Source organism: Cupressus sempervirens, chromosome 6, assembly GCF_028749045.1.
Source record: "Cupressus sempervirens isolate cs-2001-9-10 chromosome 6, ASM2874904v1, whole genome shotgun sequence".
NCBI lineage: Eukaryota > Viridiplantae > Streptophyta > Pinopsida > Cupressales > Cupressaceae > Cupressus > Cupressus sempervirens.
In genome coordinates this window covers 400,061,676-400,081,582 of record NC_143123.1, presented here as the reverse complement: position 1 = coordinate 400,081,582, position 19,907 = coordinate 400,061,676, and the positions used below count along the sequence as shown (strand labels likewise).

General features: G+C 35.0%; 1 protein-coding gene across 1 annotated transcript in view; it reads left to right on the top strand.

The window, feature by feature from the left end:
• Positions 1 to 19,907, top strand: part of LOC149552747 (V-type proton ATPase subunit D-like) — a 39,591-nt gene that overhangs the window by 6,200 nt on the left and 13,484 nt on the right. The gene's annotated exons all lie outside the window — the stretch shown is intronic.

Sequence of the window (19,907 nt, the reverse complement as noted above, 5' to 3'; positions counted from 1 at the left end):
TAATTCACCACAGTAGCATGAAGTTAACGTCATGGTCATACACATGACTTCCACCATGCCTCATCACAGAGGGTGGAACGAGGACTTTCACCTCAGTGTTCTCCTTGAGAAGAATGCATTTCCACCATGTCTCATTATAGAGGGTGGAATGAGGTCTTTCACCTCAGACTTCTCCTTGAGAAGAATGCATTTCCACCCTACCTCATTGCAGAGGGTGGATCCACCATACCTACTCGCAGAGGGTAACAAGGGTTTTCACCTCATATTTCTCCTTGAGAAGAAAGCATTTCCATTAAAATGTTTATAATATTAGTTAGTTTGTAGTTATCTATTAGCTTTCTTTAGCTTTCTTTTAGCTAGAATATAATGTTTCTATTCTTTATGATCGTTTCTTAAGGAAACATTGCTTTATTCTTTTGCATATATTGATTTCTTAGTTTCTGTTAATATTAAGCAAATATTTACCAATTACTTTGTAATATGGTATCAGGGCCAATACTTCATTTTTTTTTGAAAATAATTATAATTTCTTGGTTGAAATTATTTGTCTTTTATTTTTGAAATTATTTACATGCATATTTGCTTCCAACTCTCTCTATAATCTGACCAAGGTTTTCGTTTTGAGAGATTTGACTGTAAATCGTGAGTAGGGTTTAGGTCCAATTTTTTCTGTATATTTGTGTTCTGGTAGATGTGATTTCTGCCCTATTTCCACGTTTTTTCTTTGGATGCGATTTTCAGCGTTTTTTGTGCGATCTAGAGTGAGTTCAAACACGATTCATAATCTAATCATTAGGCGTGAACATGAGCCATTTTTTGGAGTTGTTTTTTGCTGAATCAAGCATCATTTTTTGCAGACGTTTTTCTGCATTCATTTCTCCAAACATGCACTTGTTATACCATTATTTGGTGTCGGTTTTGCCCTCTCTAGCAATGTTAGTCCATGCACGACCATTTCTAAAAAAAAACTCCACATTACCAAAAATCGCCATTTTTTGTAGCTTCTACCTTCCATGGCCACCAACTAGGGTTTCAATGAAACCATAATTTTTGGACTTAATTTTTTTTTGATCATAGAAGCTTTGTGGGTTTTTCGAGAGCTCAATTGGGTTGTCGTCAGATTTTTCTGGGTGCCTCGATTTTTGAGCCACTGGGTTCGGAAACTCACAACATATTCTTTCTAGGTTTTTTGAGCTCTCTTTCGGGTACCCCTTCAATTTTTTTGGGTCTTGCCTTTACAAATTTTAACGCTTTTCACTGAAAAATGTGCTATGGCATCTCTGACTAATATTTTGCTCAAGGGAAATCAGAAGTTCAACTGTCGTAATTATGACATGTGAAAATAGCAGATGCTAACCATCTTTGAATATGAGCTTAACTGGGTTGTCGTCATATTTTTTTTGGGTGCCTCAATTTTTGAGCCAATGGATCCGGAAACCAACAACATTCTTTCTAGGTTTTTCGAGCTCTCTTTCGGGTACCCCTTCAATTTTTTTGGGTCTTCCATTTTTTGCCTCAAAATACATGCCTTTATAGATTTTAACTCTTTTCACTGAAAAACGTGCTATGGCATCTCTAACTAATATTTTGCTCGAGGGAAATCAGAAGTTCAAAAATTGCAATTATGGCATGTGGAAATAGCAGATGCTAACCATCTTCGAATATCGCGACAACGATAAGGTGGTTCTGGTTCACAACAGTCTTCTTAGCAGAGGTCCTCTACTTCAGCTTTAGAAGGCTCCAAGAAAAAGAGCATTCAATGCAACTATTGCCACAATTATGGGCACATGAAGGTTGAGTCTCGGAAGCACTTAGCTGCCCTATCTAAGCAATTTGGTTCGTAACTCACAATGAACAGTGCAGGGCACACTAAGTAGACACAATCTACCTTTTCTCTGTTAATATTAAGCAAATATTTACCAATTACTTTGTAATAGCCTCATTGCAGAGGGTGGAACAATTGATTTGACCTCGAACTTCTCTCACAAAGAACTCATTAAAAGGGATTGCACCTTGAACTTCTCTCACAAAGAAGAACTCATTAACAAGATGTATAAGAATGGTTGAGACTCTCGCTCAACAGAGATTCCTACTACCTCTTGGTAGGGACAACATTGATCACCACAATAAGATGGCTGATTCCAATTGTCACGTAAGCTTGCAAAGAATTAAACATCTCCCTCTATCACACAAGCTACCTTTGAATCTCATTTCTTCTTTTGAATGTGTTGGTAAACAGATTTGTCACTGTGAAATTAATTATCTTCGAAATTGACTTTGTTTGCCCAGTTAATAGTGACAATTGTGCCAATAGTTGGAGAGATTACAACTCATCTCTATCAACTTGCTATCTTCCTCCATGTTTGAGAGGGGTAACTCCCTCGTATGATAGGTATATTTGTGATTTTTACTTTTCACCTAAAAGTACAAAAGTGTAAAGCATGAAACTAAATAAGATGATCAACAGAAACCCAAAAGATATACATACGAACATCAAATTGGATTCCTAAAAGATAAAAATTTACAAGGGGTTTATTTAGCACCAAATGCAACAATGACAAAGAATGGATAGTTGACCCTGACGTTTGAAAAGATAAACTATCCTAGTGCATTCACATCAAAATACCAAAAGATGGATATTTTTTCTTTGCATTGATTACATAATCCCCACAAATGTATAAAGTAGCAACTAATTAACATATGATAAATTAGTAATCATAACTTAGAGATACATTTGGACATATGAACAAATGCATTCTTTATTATTCTGAGAAAGTACCAACTCAAAAACCTTAACACATAATACGAGATCATAGTTTATTGAATGTTTATCTATATTTCTGTAGAGTTTCCTCTTTGCAAAAGTTCTCCCTCGTACATTACAAAATGCCTCACATATATAGGCTTAACCAAATAACTACCTAAATTCCTAGGTTAATAACTAACCCATTTTTACGGTTTTTGGAGGGATTAATTAACCTCAAAATTTCACACAAAAGTAGTCAACTTCTTAACCTTGACCAAAAGTGATAATAGTCACTAGTTACAAAAAGGAAATTTGAAGCCCATAACATAAAATAGAAAGAAGAATTTGGCTTAGCTGAAACAATTTTTACATCATCCACTTGATCTTTGGTGCTTTTGATGTAGCTATTTTTCCATCTAGCCATTTGAGAACATAAAATAATGTCTTTCCATTTGAAGAAAAACACTGTGAGGCTATAGGATGTCCCCATTGATAGAAAAGTAAGTTGATTGTACTGCTCTCACATGTTACACAATTGCCAATCTCAGTATTGATCTTTTTCATCTTCTTCAAATCCCATATGTATGCCTTGCCATCAATTGAACTAGTGAACAATATATGTATCCTTCAAGGGTCAAAATCTTGTGAATTTATTCTCAACTTGTATACAGTATGAACTTGAAACAGTTCCAACTTCTTATCCGACATCTTCATTGCTTCATGCCCCTTTAGAAAATAAGATGGATTGATAGTCGGATAATGAACATATATGGTACAAATGAATCATCTCTCATGTACAACGTGTCAAATACTTGCTCCTCAATATCGATAGCTACGACAGAAATCGCAAGAGTAGTCTTGGTATTGCATGGTTTGGGGATGATGATGTTTTCATATTTCAATTAATAGAACTTTGGAACATTTGATGCATTCGCATTGATATCTGAAATGAGGTGTGGTTATGGGAATACCTTCATGCGTTGATATTGTTGCTCAACAATTATCATATCATGCCCAACCTGTGTGTTCTTAAGGTATTGGACAACTCATTTGAGTGTACATATACCACTTCTTTCTATTGCCATGCTGTGAATTGCAATTTGCTTGGAAGTAGAGCCTGATCAGGATGACAATGACGTGAGTCTGAATTTGCACGATCAGTTGGTGAAGTTATGTTTTCGGGGAAATAGATAGCTAAATTAGATTTTCTTGGATGTTTTCAAAGTGTTGTTAATGGATACATTGGCCATCTCATTTCATGAGGCATTGCCATGTCTTGGTTCTTACAGTGAGTTTTGATGAGCACTTGCTAATAATTTTGGACTTCTAAGAGTCTTATTATCACTGATATTTCTTTGAGAAATTTCGTTAATCATTTCTCAGGCTTTGTCTAAAATATATGTCCATGGTTCCAAATCTTGCGTATGTGTCCTGCTAAGGAAGACACCCTCCTGTATACTGAGGTGGCTGGTCAAACTACACATGCTTTTAATGAATGTGCGTTCACAGTCAACAATTACAAGTATCTGTACCAAGATTTTCCTTGCCACCTTCTCATATTGATATTGACTCGAACATTTAGTGTTTGTTGCGTATGATCCCATGTTTCACACATATTATGGTGACATCTTTGGACATTTTGTGAAACAGTTAATGGCTTCCATGCTTGCCGCCTCTGTATTTAGTTGAGGCATTCAGTCAAACAATTGCCACACTATTTCACTCCAACATATGCTTTGATTTGAATGAAGCATTTTTCAAACATTTTCCCATGCTCGAGTCCGCTGATCACAAAATAATTAATGAAAGAAAATCAAATACATTTTGTGCTCCGATGATTCTATTCATTGCAGAACTTTCCCATTGTAGCGTGTTGGAGTAGGCTCTGAATCATGAATAGAGTGTGGCTTTGCACCATGATATATCATCTTCGATGGGATTTTGTCAAACACGTGCCTCACTATGTCTGCGCAATCATTCCAACTTGTTCCTTGAGATGCAACCTTTCTGAGGCATTTGGTCAAAGAGGTTGCATCCTTGTGTTGTTTCAAATCAAGGCATCAGAGGCTGTAGCAAGGTGGTAGGTTAGCTTCATAGTCATCACCTCTTGTGTTTGACCACATCTTGGCCGCAAGTCTACTAGAGCACCTTCATATTTAGCGTGTGCTAGCATTGCCTTTGTAGAGACCTGCGAGCATATATAAATGAGCTAAGTTGCTAGCATGGGCATGGGTACAGATACGTGGGTATGACAATTTTTGGGAGGGGGTTTTGGGTACATTTGGATACGTCTGTACAAAAAACATATAAAAATCATAAATATATATGTATGCATGATGCATATAGCTTGAAAAGTACAAACAAAAATTAAATTTAGAATACAAGATATCAATATGTTAAACATAACTTACAACTAATATAAATATTGTACTGGCACATTTATAATGATGTACTATGTCATAACTTAAAACTTAAAATAATACAATTAGTAATCAGCGTCATATGGGTCATCAAGAAAATCAAGGTCAATGGATCCACACGTATCCCCAGTATCACTTGCACACCTAGAAGCATGTTTGCTATTTGACTCCAGAGAAGATAAAGTGCCCCCTTCCTTGTTCTGATTTTGTTTATAAGTAAGAAGGCGCAAGTTGGAATGCACATAAATTAATTCTTCTACTTTACTTGCTGCCAATCGGTTGTGTTTCATTGAGTTGGTCTTGAATTTGGGTAGAGCAATAGAAGCTGCCATTATGTTATCTACAAGAGCCAACAAGTTAAAAAATATATATTAATATTAACTAATAATACTAAATAACATGCTAAAAATAATTATTAATAATATAATATTATAATATCTATACATTAAAAAAACTTTCAATTTAAATTTGAAGTTCAACTATTTTAGAAACTTTAAAAACATATAATAAAAAATACAATCTGCTATTATTATTATTTATATATAGTATTTTGAAGTTTAATATTTATAATAAATTTAAAATAAGAATCCTAAATCAGTATAAGTATCGGTATCCCCGTAACATCCACTATAGTAGTACTTATAATATATTTTATAAAATTTCTAAATATATTCCATAACCTTTAGCATTGTAAAACTTTTATAAAGTAAGAACTTCAAGTGAAAAAAATAAAATTACTCATACCTGACAACACAGGTTGCTCCATCGTCTTGGCAATGTGTCATTTGCAACAAATTGTCTGCACTGTTTGCAACAAATTCTTTACATTGTTGCAAATTGATCTTCAAACAAACATTTGGACGTAGATTCAAATGGCAGGTGTTTTTGTTTACATTTGGGCAAAAAGCAGACAAAGGCTTTTGTTTGCAGTTACAAAGGCTTCTGTTCAAATGAGCTTTAGATGTGAGATTTAGGGTTTTTGGATGGAAAAAGAGTTTTAAAAACTTGTCACCAAGTTGAAACGCCATGTCAACACCCAGATTCGAAGTCATTAAGCATAAAAAAGTCCGGATACGGGTTGCAAAAGTCACATACGTTTCAGACTTTAAAAAATTGAACCCAGTCCAACTCTACATGGATTTTTGAATGTATCCGATTTCGATACATACCTTACCAGCATTTGAAGAAAAATAGGGGAGTACCGGTAACTTAATAAATGAGATATGAGTTGCGACTTTGGTTGAGGAATCAACTTTCACAATAGCCGATTGCACTCCATAACTCTTTCTAAAAACTTGCCAGCAAATGTTCTCTGTACAGATTCTACAATTGTTCCGTTTTGTGGGGTAAAGTACCTTTGTGGAACTTGGTCAAATAGTTCACGTGCTATGACTATGATTCGACCATGAGAGAGCCTTTCTATTATGCAATTCTGTCAAACATGTAGCATGTGCCTTTGGGAGGTGGCAATATTCTGTCAAATAGCTCGCAAGCCTCTAGTTTCTTGAAGGGATGCCCAAAATCTGTTCCAAAGTTCTAACTTTCACATAGTCCACTATGTTGTTCGCAAATTTACCAATACAAATAATACAACTGTTAGAAACAATAGTTCACCAAGATAACTAAGGGGGGGGGGGAAGTTAAAACATTTATCCACCTTAAATAATTTTAACCATTCAACCAAAATAAACAACAACTATACAAAGATGCACATACACAATTACATCAGATTTGTTTACTAGGGAAACCCTTGATCAGAGGGAAAACCCTGGTGGGAATGATGCCCACAGGATGATGTACTAATATAAATATTCCTTGTTAGAGGATGGACCCTATTAGGAGTCTATTACAACATTTAGTGCATATAAGTCCTTGTTAGGAGACATCGAATCCTTTATAGAAGATTCCAACCTTGTTAGGAGTTGTGCCAACTTTGTTAGGAGTTGTAGAAGACAAAGGGACCCATTGTCCAATCAGCTTATAGGACAAGATCACCTAACTCATTGCCCAATTGATCTCTCAACTATTCCTTGCAGAATAATTGTATGTACTATAACTTCTTTCCTCTGTCCTGTCGATCGGACCAATTACTGTTAGACCTTGTAGACTAGGTCACGAACTTCGGATCCAAGTATTAAACTTCGGATCACACAATAAAAACTTGGTAGCGAAGTTTCCTTCACCTTCGCTTTGCTCTACTTATCTTCGCATTCCGCTCTTTGTGTTGCTTACAATCATTCGCTTTCATCCATACATGATAAAGGAAAATGTCCTTTCTTTATATTGAATCCATACAACATTTCCCTGAGTCGGCTATTACACCTTCTCAATTAATTATTATAGGACCTCATTAAGAACACATTACACTTAGCGATAACATTAATCTTCTGCCTTGTAACTTGAATAACTTTTCGTACATGTAACATTATGACGAGCGAGCTTAGCTACGTTATTTCCAAAATGTCTTCTTCACATCTTTAACTTCGGCTTCTCAGAATAGCAACTCTGCTATTAGATATAACAAGTTTACGAGAACATGCCTTTGTAAACTCTATCTCAGAACAGTCTTCACCGAAACTTGCATAACTTCTTCCAGACTTAATATCTTGTGCTTCCGAGGCTAGCTACATATACTAGACACTTAGTAGTGTCTCCCTTTAACCTTGCTTAGTGAAAATGCTCAACTGTCTATCTATACCAACTTGATCTTTCTGCTGTTCTTCTGTCAGATACCACAGAAAACTGCTATGTCGACATCAATGATGAACATAGTCATGAATGTAACATATCATCATGATAATGATTTAATCATGTTTCTACAATATCCCCCATAGTAATATCATCAGCATTCATGCTTCCAACAATGACATGGTAATTGCATGAAGAAACCTCTTTCTTTTAATGCTACATTTGATAAAAATTGTGAAGTTGACAAGGAGTTCAAAACTACACCTTAGTCACAGGCATTGTGCAATTTTCAGTAGTTTTCGTACATTTGTGACTCAAGATTATAATGCTGGAAAAATCCCTCCTATGATATGCTTATTCACACATTCATATCTTTTCTTTGTTTCGCATGTTCACCCACTGGAAATTGTGCAACTATGTATTTGGTGGATTGACATATATTATATCTAGCATCCTATCAAAATAGTTTGCCTGCATTTGTCTGACTCATTTTGTTAAACAATTTGCTACTCTATAAAGACTCGTATGCCTGTTCATTTTGCATATATCCAGAAATGGTTACAATCCATAAAACCATCTAGTTGGTAATTCAATGTCTCAAGCAGTTTGCATTGGCACATAATGTGACTGACTGGCATTCAAGTGGTCTGGTGGCCTTATAAATGCATTATCTGTGGTTCTACATTTACAGAAATCTCTTATACATCGTTTCCATTTCTAAAATCTGAGAAAAGTAGTCTTTCTTTTCATATTTTGATGAATGAGAACTTGATTTTTCCATGTTCACCTCGCATTTATTCCAGTGAATAAGTCATAAGTTGTAGCATCATTCATTGGATTGGGCAAAGACTCTTACTTGCTAGGCTTTAATGGATAAGTCTTATGGGTGTGAACAGCGCTTGCTCACAATTCATTGATGACTTGCTCCACTGTCATTAATATTTCCATTGAAAGTGCTTTCCAACTGAACCACACATCCTTGTTCATGGGTTATCACCATTATAAAGTAACTATCCCAGCACTCCCATTAATTAATCTTGGTGGATGTCTGCATCTTAGCAAGGTCATAGAGAATAACTATCTTTTATTGAGGTTCATTAAACTCTTTCTTTTGATTTGATAAAGAGTTCAACATTTTGCTTCAAAATACGTTTTTCAAGTTTCCTGCCTAACTTTCCCTTTTTAAGAGGTTATTATTTTGCTGAAAAATTTATGACTTGCTCCACTGTCATTAATATTTCCATTGAAAGTGCTTTCCAACTGAACCACACATCCTTGTTCATGGGTTATCATCATTATAAAGTAACTATCCCAGCACTCCCATTAATTAATCTTGGTGGATGTCTGCATCTTAGCAAGGTCATAGAGAATAACTATCTTTTATTGAGGTTCATTAAACTCTTTCTTTTGATTTGATAAAGAGTTCAACATTTTGCTTCAAAATACGTTTTTCAAGTTTCCTGCCTAACTTTCCCTTTTTAAGAGGTTATTATTTTGCTGAAAAATAAATTTTTCAGATTTCCTGCTTGACTTCCTTCTTTTTAGAAGGATAATAGTTTCAATTAAAATAGGCGTTTTGAGAGCATTTCTTAACCTCTTTTGCGGGGGAGATTAATAAATTGATTGAAAATATGTATTTTGGAGGCTCTAATTTACCTGGCATAACTTTTGACTCAGGAGTCGGACTTTGAAAATTTGAAGTGCTGGACAGAGATGAGAATGAGCCAGAGACTCATCATAAATTTGATAAAGATTTATCATATTAGGGCTCAAAGTTGGACATGTTTTGGCTTATTTTTGACTCAAAATGATAGGATTTTAGACATTTTACTCGCTCAGACCATGGGAAATATTGGCCACAACATAGGTATTGTTCCTCCACAAGAAACATTAGTTAACATGATGATTTTTTTTGAAAATTTGGGCCAGATTTGATACCAAGGCAACAGAGTGCAAATACAGTCTATATATGTTCTCCTTCTTAATCAAGATATGCATCATCAATTCAGTCCAAGACTACAAGCAGCGCCCTCATACAGTCTGTATAATCTCTCATCATCCCATTGCATCCTGCAATCGAGAGAGATTAATAATAACTAATAAAGTCAATCTATCAATGCAAAAGCATACACTTCATATATCAAAAAATTCATAATCATGGAATACTTATCACTTTGTAGTCTAATCTTCTTTGAGAAGAATCTCAACATGCACACAAATATGGATTAATACACAAATAATCTCTTTTAACAATATTCACAGATCAGCACCTCCAACCATATTCAAACACCCACACAAATCTGACCAGGGCTTCTTCTATTACACAGATTAGACATTTTGTCAAACATAACGTGTACAATCTGATTGAGAGTTTTTAGACAATATAATATCCCTTAATGAATCTGAGATAAACTTACACCTTGTAAGAATCAATAGAAACTCCTACACAACAAAAATGTGCTTCACCAAATTACAAAAAACAATATATTTTAAGAAAACTACTGACCCAATAATATCAGCAGACTAACATGGTGTTCATCACAAAAAGAAATCTTGCACCTACCAAAAAAAAACATGCAAAATTTTGAAGGCATAAGAAACCACAAAGAACAAAACCTTTTAATGAACCGATGAAAGTTACATAACATGTCGTTTCAATTCCAAAAGACATAAAGGCCATGCAGATACAAAGAAGATCAATCTACTGGGAAGACATAATGAATGTTGTTGAAAGATGAACACACACTCAACCTTGAGCATCTCTCAGAAAGCATGATAAAACAAAATGCTCTACACTCAATGACGCTTACGCTTCAAACAAAAAAATGAGTGATGGTGACAATTACAGAGATGTGATGATCCAGAATATCAAATGCAAAGAGCTCTGCCAAGAAATGAAATGACACAGGCAGAGAAGCTGGTAACAGCAATACAACAACTCCATTTACATAACCTCAAAGGCATGGACAAGAATGACAATAATGAAGTAAGATGGATACAAGAACCAACACAAATGACGCCCCAAGAAGTTATGAAGCAGATGCGACAAATTTGAAGGTCCACAGACCATGTTCTGTAGAGAAGCACAGGCAACAAAGGAAATCTGTTACTAAGAATGAGCAGCCTGCTGCGTATTACATTTGACTAGATTGAGAGGTGCTATGCTGGTGTGAGACCACAACTGAGCACATCGGACATATGCTTCATATAACTACTCATACACAGAGAATACAACACTCACGATGCGACACTCATTCACAGAACTGACTATTTTGTCTGGTTCACACATAGAGACAATAACCACAACTCTGCATATGCCGTTTTTAAAGAAATATATTGAACTCCGATCCTTGCTGAGAAAATGAATAAACGCAGCATCCGAGAGGAAGAAACATGGCACATGAAAAGACTTTGCTCGTGACAAACTTTCATAAAGGCAAAGAAATGAGAAGCATCAGCCATATTAAAAGATCAATGTCTTCATTAACAGTGATGCCTGATGATAAAAAACAACAAATGAAATAAACAACCGCATATCTTATGAATAGCTGGCACTGAAGACACATCATCACTATCACACAGCAATATGAACGAGTAGGAAGCAAATTCAACAACAAAGACATGAGTCACAAAAGCCAGCATCATGAAGATAATAATATGAGCCAAAATCAATAGAAACGATCATGACTATTGCTTGAATGTCATAAGAGCAATTTTAAAAAATAGCAACATAGACATCTGATGAAGACCAAAAACTGAAGGAGGCACAACCAAAAACTAAACGAACGTGCAGTAGATCAATTTCAGAGATCTAACAACAAACATTAGAGGTAGACTCCCTCATTGCTGATATCAACTTGGCTCAAAAAATTGAATTGGGCAACAAGGGGGTACTAAGTAATCGCCAATAGCTAAATTGGTCTAGGTATTTAATGTTGGAGTTAACCCAGAAATCAATGATAAACAACAATAAGAAGAAACCAAACAGAAACAATAAACACTAGAAACATCCTGGGAAAAACCAAGCCACACAACAAAAATTATCATTTTATTGATCATAAACGTTCAAGTGTACAATGTCTTTTTGTTGGAAAAGAAATATATAACATAAAGAGATATTCTTCACATTCCAATTGAAGGTCTCTTCAATAACTCTTTATTTTCAAATAGAACTCATGTATTTCCATGCCTTAGCACATGTTGTATGATACTTAATACTACAATTCAATTACAAGTGTCCATTTCAGCTAAAGATCATATAAAATTCATGGAATCTCTCAATCATGAAAACCCACAGATTCTCTTCACATGAACTTTCATTGAATTGCTCAACATGACATCCAACTCCCATCACCAATTCTCTCCACATAATATCATTATGGATTCTCTTCACATGATGATCACTCCCAGAGCAAAAGACTTATCATAGTTGATTTTTACAATCTTATTTATTCACACAAGAATAGAAATAGGCATAATAAAAACAAGACTTTGTTCCATTTAAGTCTCAAATTTTACAATTACCTCAAGTGTTGCAAGTATATATGAGAATGATGGGATTCCATAAGCTTTCCCTCTTAATTATGAAGCCTCCGAATGAAGCTAAGCATCTACCTCTGAATCACAAGCTCCTATTGAATGCAAATATGTATCATTAATTCAATTCAGTAAGCAACATCCTTGTCTCATTAATTCTTGTTGCATCCTGAAATCAAGAGAGATAAATCTAACATTAACCCATTATAAAAAAATACATATAGTAGTTTATGATCAATATTCAGTAATATGAAAACCTATGATTCCTTGTTCTGATTACTTGCTAAAGTCCAAACTTCTTGGAAGCTATACAAAGTGCTCAGGTTGTTATACAACTGAAGCCTCCAATCTAGCAACAAAAGTTCTCTCACTGCACATAGTTCAATTATCTACAAGCATAAAAGCTGCAAGTATCTCACAGATACTCCTGTATACACAGAAGAATCTTGTATATTAAATCAAATACAGAGGTATAAAAAAATTGAAACACCAATACCAGCTAAGATAAAAACTGATAGAGAACAAAGATGAAGCTTCAAGGCTGAACAATTGTTTTACCATGCACTGTAAGACAAATTTTAGATACACAAAGATACCAACTGGAGCCATTAAGGTGCCATGTTAGATAAAAATAGCGAGGTCATGATCATCATTAATGTCCAAAAAAATAATCTCCCGCCATGAACCATGGAAACGGCAAGACAGAACAACGACGATAAAAAAATACGAACAAATGATCCCAACAATAGGAGAAACGCTTCTCAAGAAAAGCAAAATTCAGTAAAAACATACCTCCTGATGATAGAACATGACACACTCAACGCTGAAGAGACCAGGTTTGATATGCGGGGTCCACAACATAACCCTTGAAGCCAATGAATGAATCAACATTACCAGCAAGTCAAATTACTGAAGTAGATGTTAATGACAGGATCACGATCATCCAAGATATAATACATGATACAAATGAGATCTAACAGGCTCAGAAGATTAACATAAATCTGCTCGAAGGTACTCAAAGAAATAAGTGTCTTCAAGTGATTTTTCCTTCCCATTTCAAATGTCAAAAGATCATGAACAACTCCGAGCTTGCACTACTTGACAAGAGCGATTAAAGTAACTGATCTAATGGAGGGAAAGAATAACCAAAGGTAACAAAGATAAAGTTTGATGGAGGCATTAGGAGATATGCCAATGATGCCACAAGAAAGTAAATTGGTGTTGTGACATTAATGCCAAGTAAAAACAACAAACACTCCGAAAACAAACGATAGCAATGACAAGACACGATGCCAAGAACAAACAAAAGAGCCAAACCATTGGCTACAAACACGACAATTAAAAACTTAATGCTTGACATTGATTTCACCTCAACATGGTCGGTAACATATGAGCGTCAGGTCACTATCCACAATGAAGAAATTGCTGCTCCAATCACATATATTGAAGTCGATAGAAATATGGACAATTGGTAACACCCGATCCCCCCCCGCCCCCCACAAAAAAAAAAAAACAAACAAAAACAAAACAACAATAAAGCCGAATCATGTGCAATCCATAGGATACGAAGGAAGACAACTGAAATATGATAGAGTCGATGCCACTTGGTAGAAATTTCAACAAACATAGAACTGAAAGATAAGAACTAAACCATCTGTGAAATATAGTATTTAGAGTGACCACTGCAGGCTGTTAATAATAAGAAATCTCAAGGAGAGATATGGAATATAACAAATCATGGAGTCCCGGATTTAACAAGCGGGAAAATGACACAGGAAAAAAACTCCTTGAGCCACTATGCAAAGATCAAGCACGAGACATATACTCGATAAATCAAGATGGCAAGTAATCACATATGAAACAACAAATTGCTATGCAATGATGAGCCTGGGCTCAACCTAGAGCATTACTCAACAATATGAAATGAAAGATATCTCACGCAGCTACCAAACAAATAACAACAGGCTTTAACATTCTCTTTTATTCTTGTTATCCAACCAGCTCTGAGACCATGTTGGAGTTAACCCAAAAATCAATGATAAACAACAATAAGAAGAAACTAAACAGAAACAGTAAACACCAGAAATACCCTGGTAAAGACCCTTCTAGAATGAAGGGAAAAACTCAGCCACACAACAAAAATATTATTTTATTGATCATAAAAGTTTAAGTGTACAATGTCTTTCACTTGAAGAGAAATATATAACATAACGAGAGACTCTTCACATTCCAATCGAAGGTCTCTTCAATAAATCTTTATTTTCAAATATAACTCTATGTATTTCCATGCCTTAATGTATGTTGTATGACATGTCAGTATACTTAATATTCCAATTTAATCATGTGTCCTTTTTAGTTGAAGATGACCATAACAGTAATAATGTCCATATTTCTGCAGATAAAGGTCTTTTTCACAGCTTCAAACTCCTACATTTAATAAGATGATTAAATAATTAAATATAACAAAATTGTTACCTTTATATATTAATATGAACTTCAGAGCTTCCTGTGATAACTGACATGTCTTAATATAACGATATCATGGTACCTATATATACTTCTACATCCATGTACATAGATATATGTACATGAGACATACATGAGCATATACGCACTTAAAATAAGATGTATACCCAAGATATGTATGCTTAGAATGCCACATATATATGTACATATGCCTGTGTACATGCATATATGAGCTAAGTCACAAGGTTCGAGTTTGAGTTCGAGTTCGACAACTATAAAATTCGGATGGAGTTTGATAGCGACAAAAAATTCGAGAAAAATTCGGCATTAAATTCGCATTAGAGAATTTCTTTAAAATATAATATATGTAATAATTTATTTTTATTTTCTCTTTTCAATCAAAATATTAAAAATAATGCTAGTTTTATGAACATTAAATTTTTAATACAAAATAAATCACTAAACTCTATCTTTAAACACATAAAATGGAAATATATTAATTTTTTTATTTTGACTTTATAAAACAAAGTATAAAATTATGAAACATAAAACATAACATAACAAAGAGATACTTCAGTTATGCATAAACAATTTGATTTTTTTAATACAAAACAAATCACTAAACTCTATCTTTAAACACATAAAATGGAAATATATTGATTTTTTTATTTTGACTTTAAACAAAGTATAAAATTATGAAACATAAAACATAACATAACATAACTTTATTTTGACTTTATGAAACATAACAAAGCAATACTGTAGTTTTACGAACCATATAAACCAAAATTAAATAACATAACGATACTTTTGATGGCCTCCATTCCATTCTCGGGGCGGCAACAGGAAAAACCCTGGTTGCAGTGACGATGGCAAACAACTGTGCAGAATAAACAAACGCATTCCAGACGCTGTTGTTTCATTGAGCTGTATGAATTTTGGCCGAATTTATACGATTTTTTTTTGAAATTTATATGTTCGCCGATTTTCGAACCTGAAGCCGAAAATTCGGCGAACCTTGTGACATAGTATACGAGTATAGGTAGATGTAGGATGGTATCCTTATATTAACACTTTGAGAGTGGACTTATTATTTCCAACCTTTGGCTATGTTTTAATAATATTTCATGTCATTGGCCCTCTTTATTTTATTTTTTCTAGCGACCTATTTAATATTATCTTTCTTTTTGAAATAGCCACATGTGCTATCGGTCATTTTAGAGGCTCTTGAATGTAACTCATGATGTTGCCACCTTTCTTATCTTGCTTGTAACTGAGCATGCTCGTTAGAGCAAGAAGACAATCTCTCTTTTATGCGATTCATATATATTAGTGGGGCATTCGCATATGCTAGCCTTTGATGCGATTTCTTTTATCTTCTGCAGACATCATTCATAATTCTGTTCTCCACGTCTTCTATAGCATTTCATAATACTCTGTTGCAAAATTATACTTGTAGTGTTGTGCACCATAATTGCGTTAGCATGTTCACAGTACTTAGCTTTGCTGCAAATTGCACTTTCAGTGCGTGCTTCTCACTGTTACTAGCATTCATATCTCGTTGGCCTTTTATGAGATTGCACCTACAATGTCGTGGGTTCGCGCATGTGATTTCCTGCATAATCAGCTTGCTCCTTGACCACAGATCATTTGTACTAGTATTGCTAAAAACTACAGGCAAGGAACCATACCAGGCAATCCAATTTTCATCGCATTTGAGGGTGATAATACCGCTGTGAGGTCGTGCATTGTTTCTAAGTTTTTCTTGCCATTTGTTTATAATAAAAGGCTTTGAAAGTTCTAGTTTGGAATTCTGAAAGAAACGTTGATATGTTTTAGATAGAGCCAGATGGACCAGCCTAGAATTGAATGCCTTGTTCACATAAGTTAATTGCATAAAGCATGCATGAGGTTCATGGTTAATTATTGCATACTGTTATGAATTGTTCTTTTAGAACTTAAAACAGAATTGGAAGGATCTCTAACCCTGTGCAATACTTATACAAGGGCATCTTCAATATGCCTCTGAGATTAGAGGAAGCACTCTTAGTGAGTTGAGGAGACTGATAATAAACAACATGAAATTATTATGTAAATATCAGCCACAAGCTTAGGTTGGGCAGAATGTAGTTGACTGTGATAAACAGTGATTGTTCAAGGATATAGACAACCATACTGAGATTCATCAAGGATGACTAGCAAGGTTGAGATGAATAGTGTGGGCTGATAATATATGAACAATGAGTTATACCTACAAGATAAAAGAAAGAAATCAAAATTAAAATAAACAGTAAATGAATTAAACAAGTATTGTAGACTGAGTCAGCTCATGGTGATCAAGGGGTACTAATATTGTTGTCAATCAAGTGGTGGGTGATTGGGCACATAGTGTTCCATTTAAATCATGGGCCAGGATAGGTTTAGTGGCATGCTTTCTTCTGTGATCGCTAGAGGTCAGGGTTGCTAGCAGTTGGACAAATGGGTTGATGGGAAGGACGCGACAGCCTAGCCAACACTCTAACACCAAGATGCTTAGTGGCAAGAGTGGGGTGTTCCATGCCTAATCCCAAGTAGGGAGGGCCTTTCTCGGTTGAGATTGTGTAGGGATACTTAAGGATTCACGGTTGGGAGGTTAGGCCCCTGAGAATGCTTCTCCTCCCACCAGATGCCAAGACTTGCACAAGACAGGGGTATGATCTACATTCAAGTCATCCTCTTTTAGTGGGCACTTTACTTTTAGGTATTGCATTTTTGGTTGAAGATATGTTAGATGGTTAATATTGTTAATTCGGTTAGTCTCTTTCCATGGAGTAGGAATTTTGTTATTCTGTAATAAGTTATAGCCATTGATCCCGTTCATTTGAATGCGTAGAGTTGTTATAAAATGTATTGCTTATTTTGTTCATAATTAATTGTTTATTTAGAAGTGGGAAAAATTGGCATGTTACATTTCCAAGGCATTGATGGAAGAATCATGCCTTACATATTAAGCTAGTTAGGTGTAACTATTTTTAAATTCTGAAGTGCTAAGTTAAGCAAAACTCTTTAACATATTTCAACATATCCCTGACCTATCAAGAGCGCCAATAGTTACAAGATTTCTAAGAAAGATTTATTAAACTATTTAAGGACATAGAAATATTTTATGTGCCTGGCAAGCCTCAGGTAAGCGCTGGAAACAAGAACTGTTGAGCTACAACGGCAGACCCAGCAAGAAGCAAACACTGTATAGCAGATGGTATCTGGAATGGCAAACAACTTGAGTGTTGCCTGTAGAAGCACTTGTTCACAATGACTAGTTCGAGGTGGCATTCTTTGAAGCAATACGAGTTTCACTTTCCTATGGCTAACTATGAATGACAATTACTTCTAGCTTTCTTACCAGTGATGGTTCTGGCAAGATACAATGTTCTGGAATTAAGTTTCTATGCCATCCCTCCTAAAGATTGAGGTAAAGATTTAATGCTGTTCCTAACAACTAGACTGTTTCGCATTTGCTAAGCTCAATAAGCTCGGCTAAGAACTGATACTGTTCTTGCAAAAAAGGTTCCAAGGTTGCTCTCCTTTTGTGCCAAGAAAGGTTGCCGAAGTAGTTTTTAATCCCCTCTCACCCCCCTTTTACTACTCTCCTCTCTAAAACCAAAACTGTCTTAGACAAGGAGGTTTGTGGATTCAAGGTGGTACAATTTAATTAAGTATTGTGATATAATTTGGGCGGTGACGAATGTTTGAAGAATTATAATTTAAGGACCATGTACGCTCGATTATGATCAAGGTAGGAGGTTAGAAAATGAAATTGAAATTGAAATATTATCATATTTAAAAATATTCGTTTATCTATGTTCAAATTTGTTAAATCTGTATTGCTCATTTATAAAATGTGATTATTGTCAATTTGAAATTTGTATATCTATAATCACTTACACATGATTACAAGACAATTTTGTGCTTTGCATTATTAGTGTCTATATATATAGGCTATATACATTCGTAGGAAATCAATATGGTTTGAGCATAGTTAATACAAAATTGTAAGGGTTATGATGTCTATGGTAAAATTTTATTGAGTGATGAGAAGAACTATGCAGGTTGGTACACTTAGGATTAAGAGTGTTAACATCATGGTTAGGAGACCTAGGCCTACTAGGTTGCACTGTCTCATTGCCAAGTCAGTCTTACTAGTACCAAAGAACTTGTTCCCTCATAAGATCATTGTACCTCATTCCTCTTTCTCAATGATACCTTACCGCATTTAGGATTGACCACCATGCTCCTACGTCCAATTCCAGAACACGTAGTTAGACCATTATCGTAAAACTTAAACAGTAAAGCTTTCAACTTATAATTGCTTCTATTGAAAGAGGTACTTCAACAAGTATTAATGCATTGCGCAAATTAAAAATAGTTATTAACCTTGATAATGGTAACTAATACATCTTTTAGGTTTAATTCAAATGTTTTCTATTATACACTATTCATAAAACCCAATACCGGAATATGCCTAGGGCACAACCTGCAAAACCATGGATTAGTCTGTGTAAAAACACTTAGGGCACATAGGAAAACCATTATATAATATAAAACCAATACCACCTAGGGCACAAAACCAATTGGTAAAGTAACGTAAACTGTGTAGGGCATATTGACAAAACCATTGTATAATGTAAAAGCAATTATCTAGGACACGAAACAATACATGTAGAGAAATATAGAAGTGTCAAAAAGGGGTGTGACACCAACTCAATGAGTCTCCAATTAATTGAGGGAACTTGCACTTCCACCTCTTCCCATTAGGCTTCCTTGCCAATCCGCGATATGATTACTTGATGACAATGAGATAAATATTTACTAATCTTATATTTGTGTTAGGATGTCTAGAGACTATCTTCTTCAATTAAGCCCAATGGCATCAAACAACCAATCTAGTCTATCCGACCCCTTGGCCCACAAACAACCAACTTAATGAGTGTGTATTTGATTGACGAGGGTTTTACTCCTCTGTATTCATGTTATCACTAGAAAGTGCACTTTTGTTGTACTTGGTTGAATCA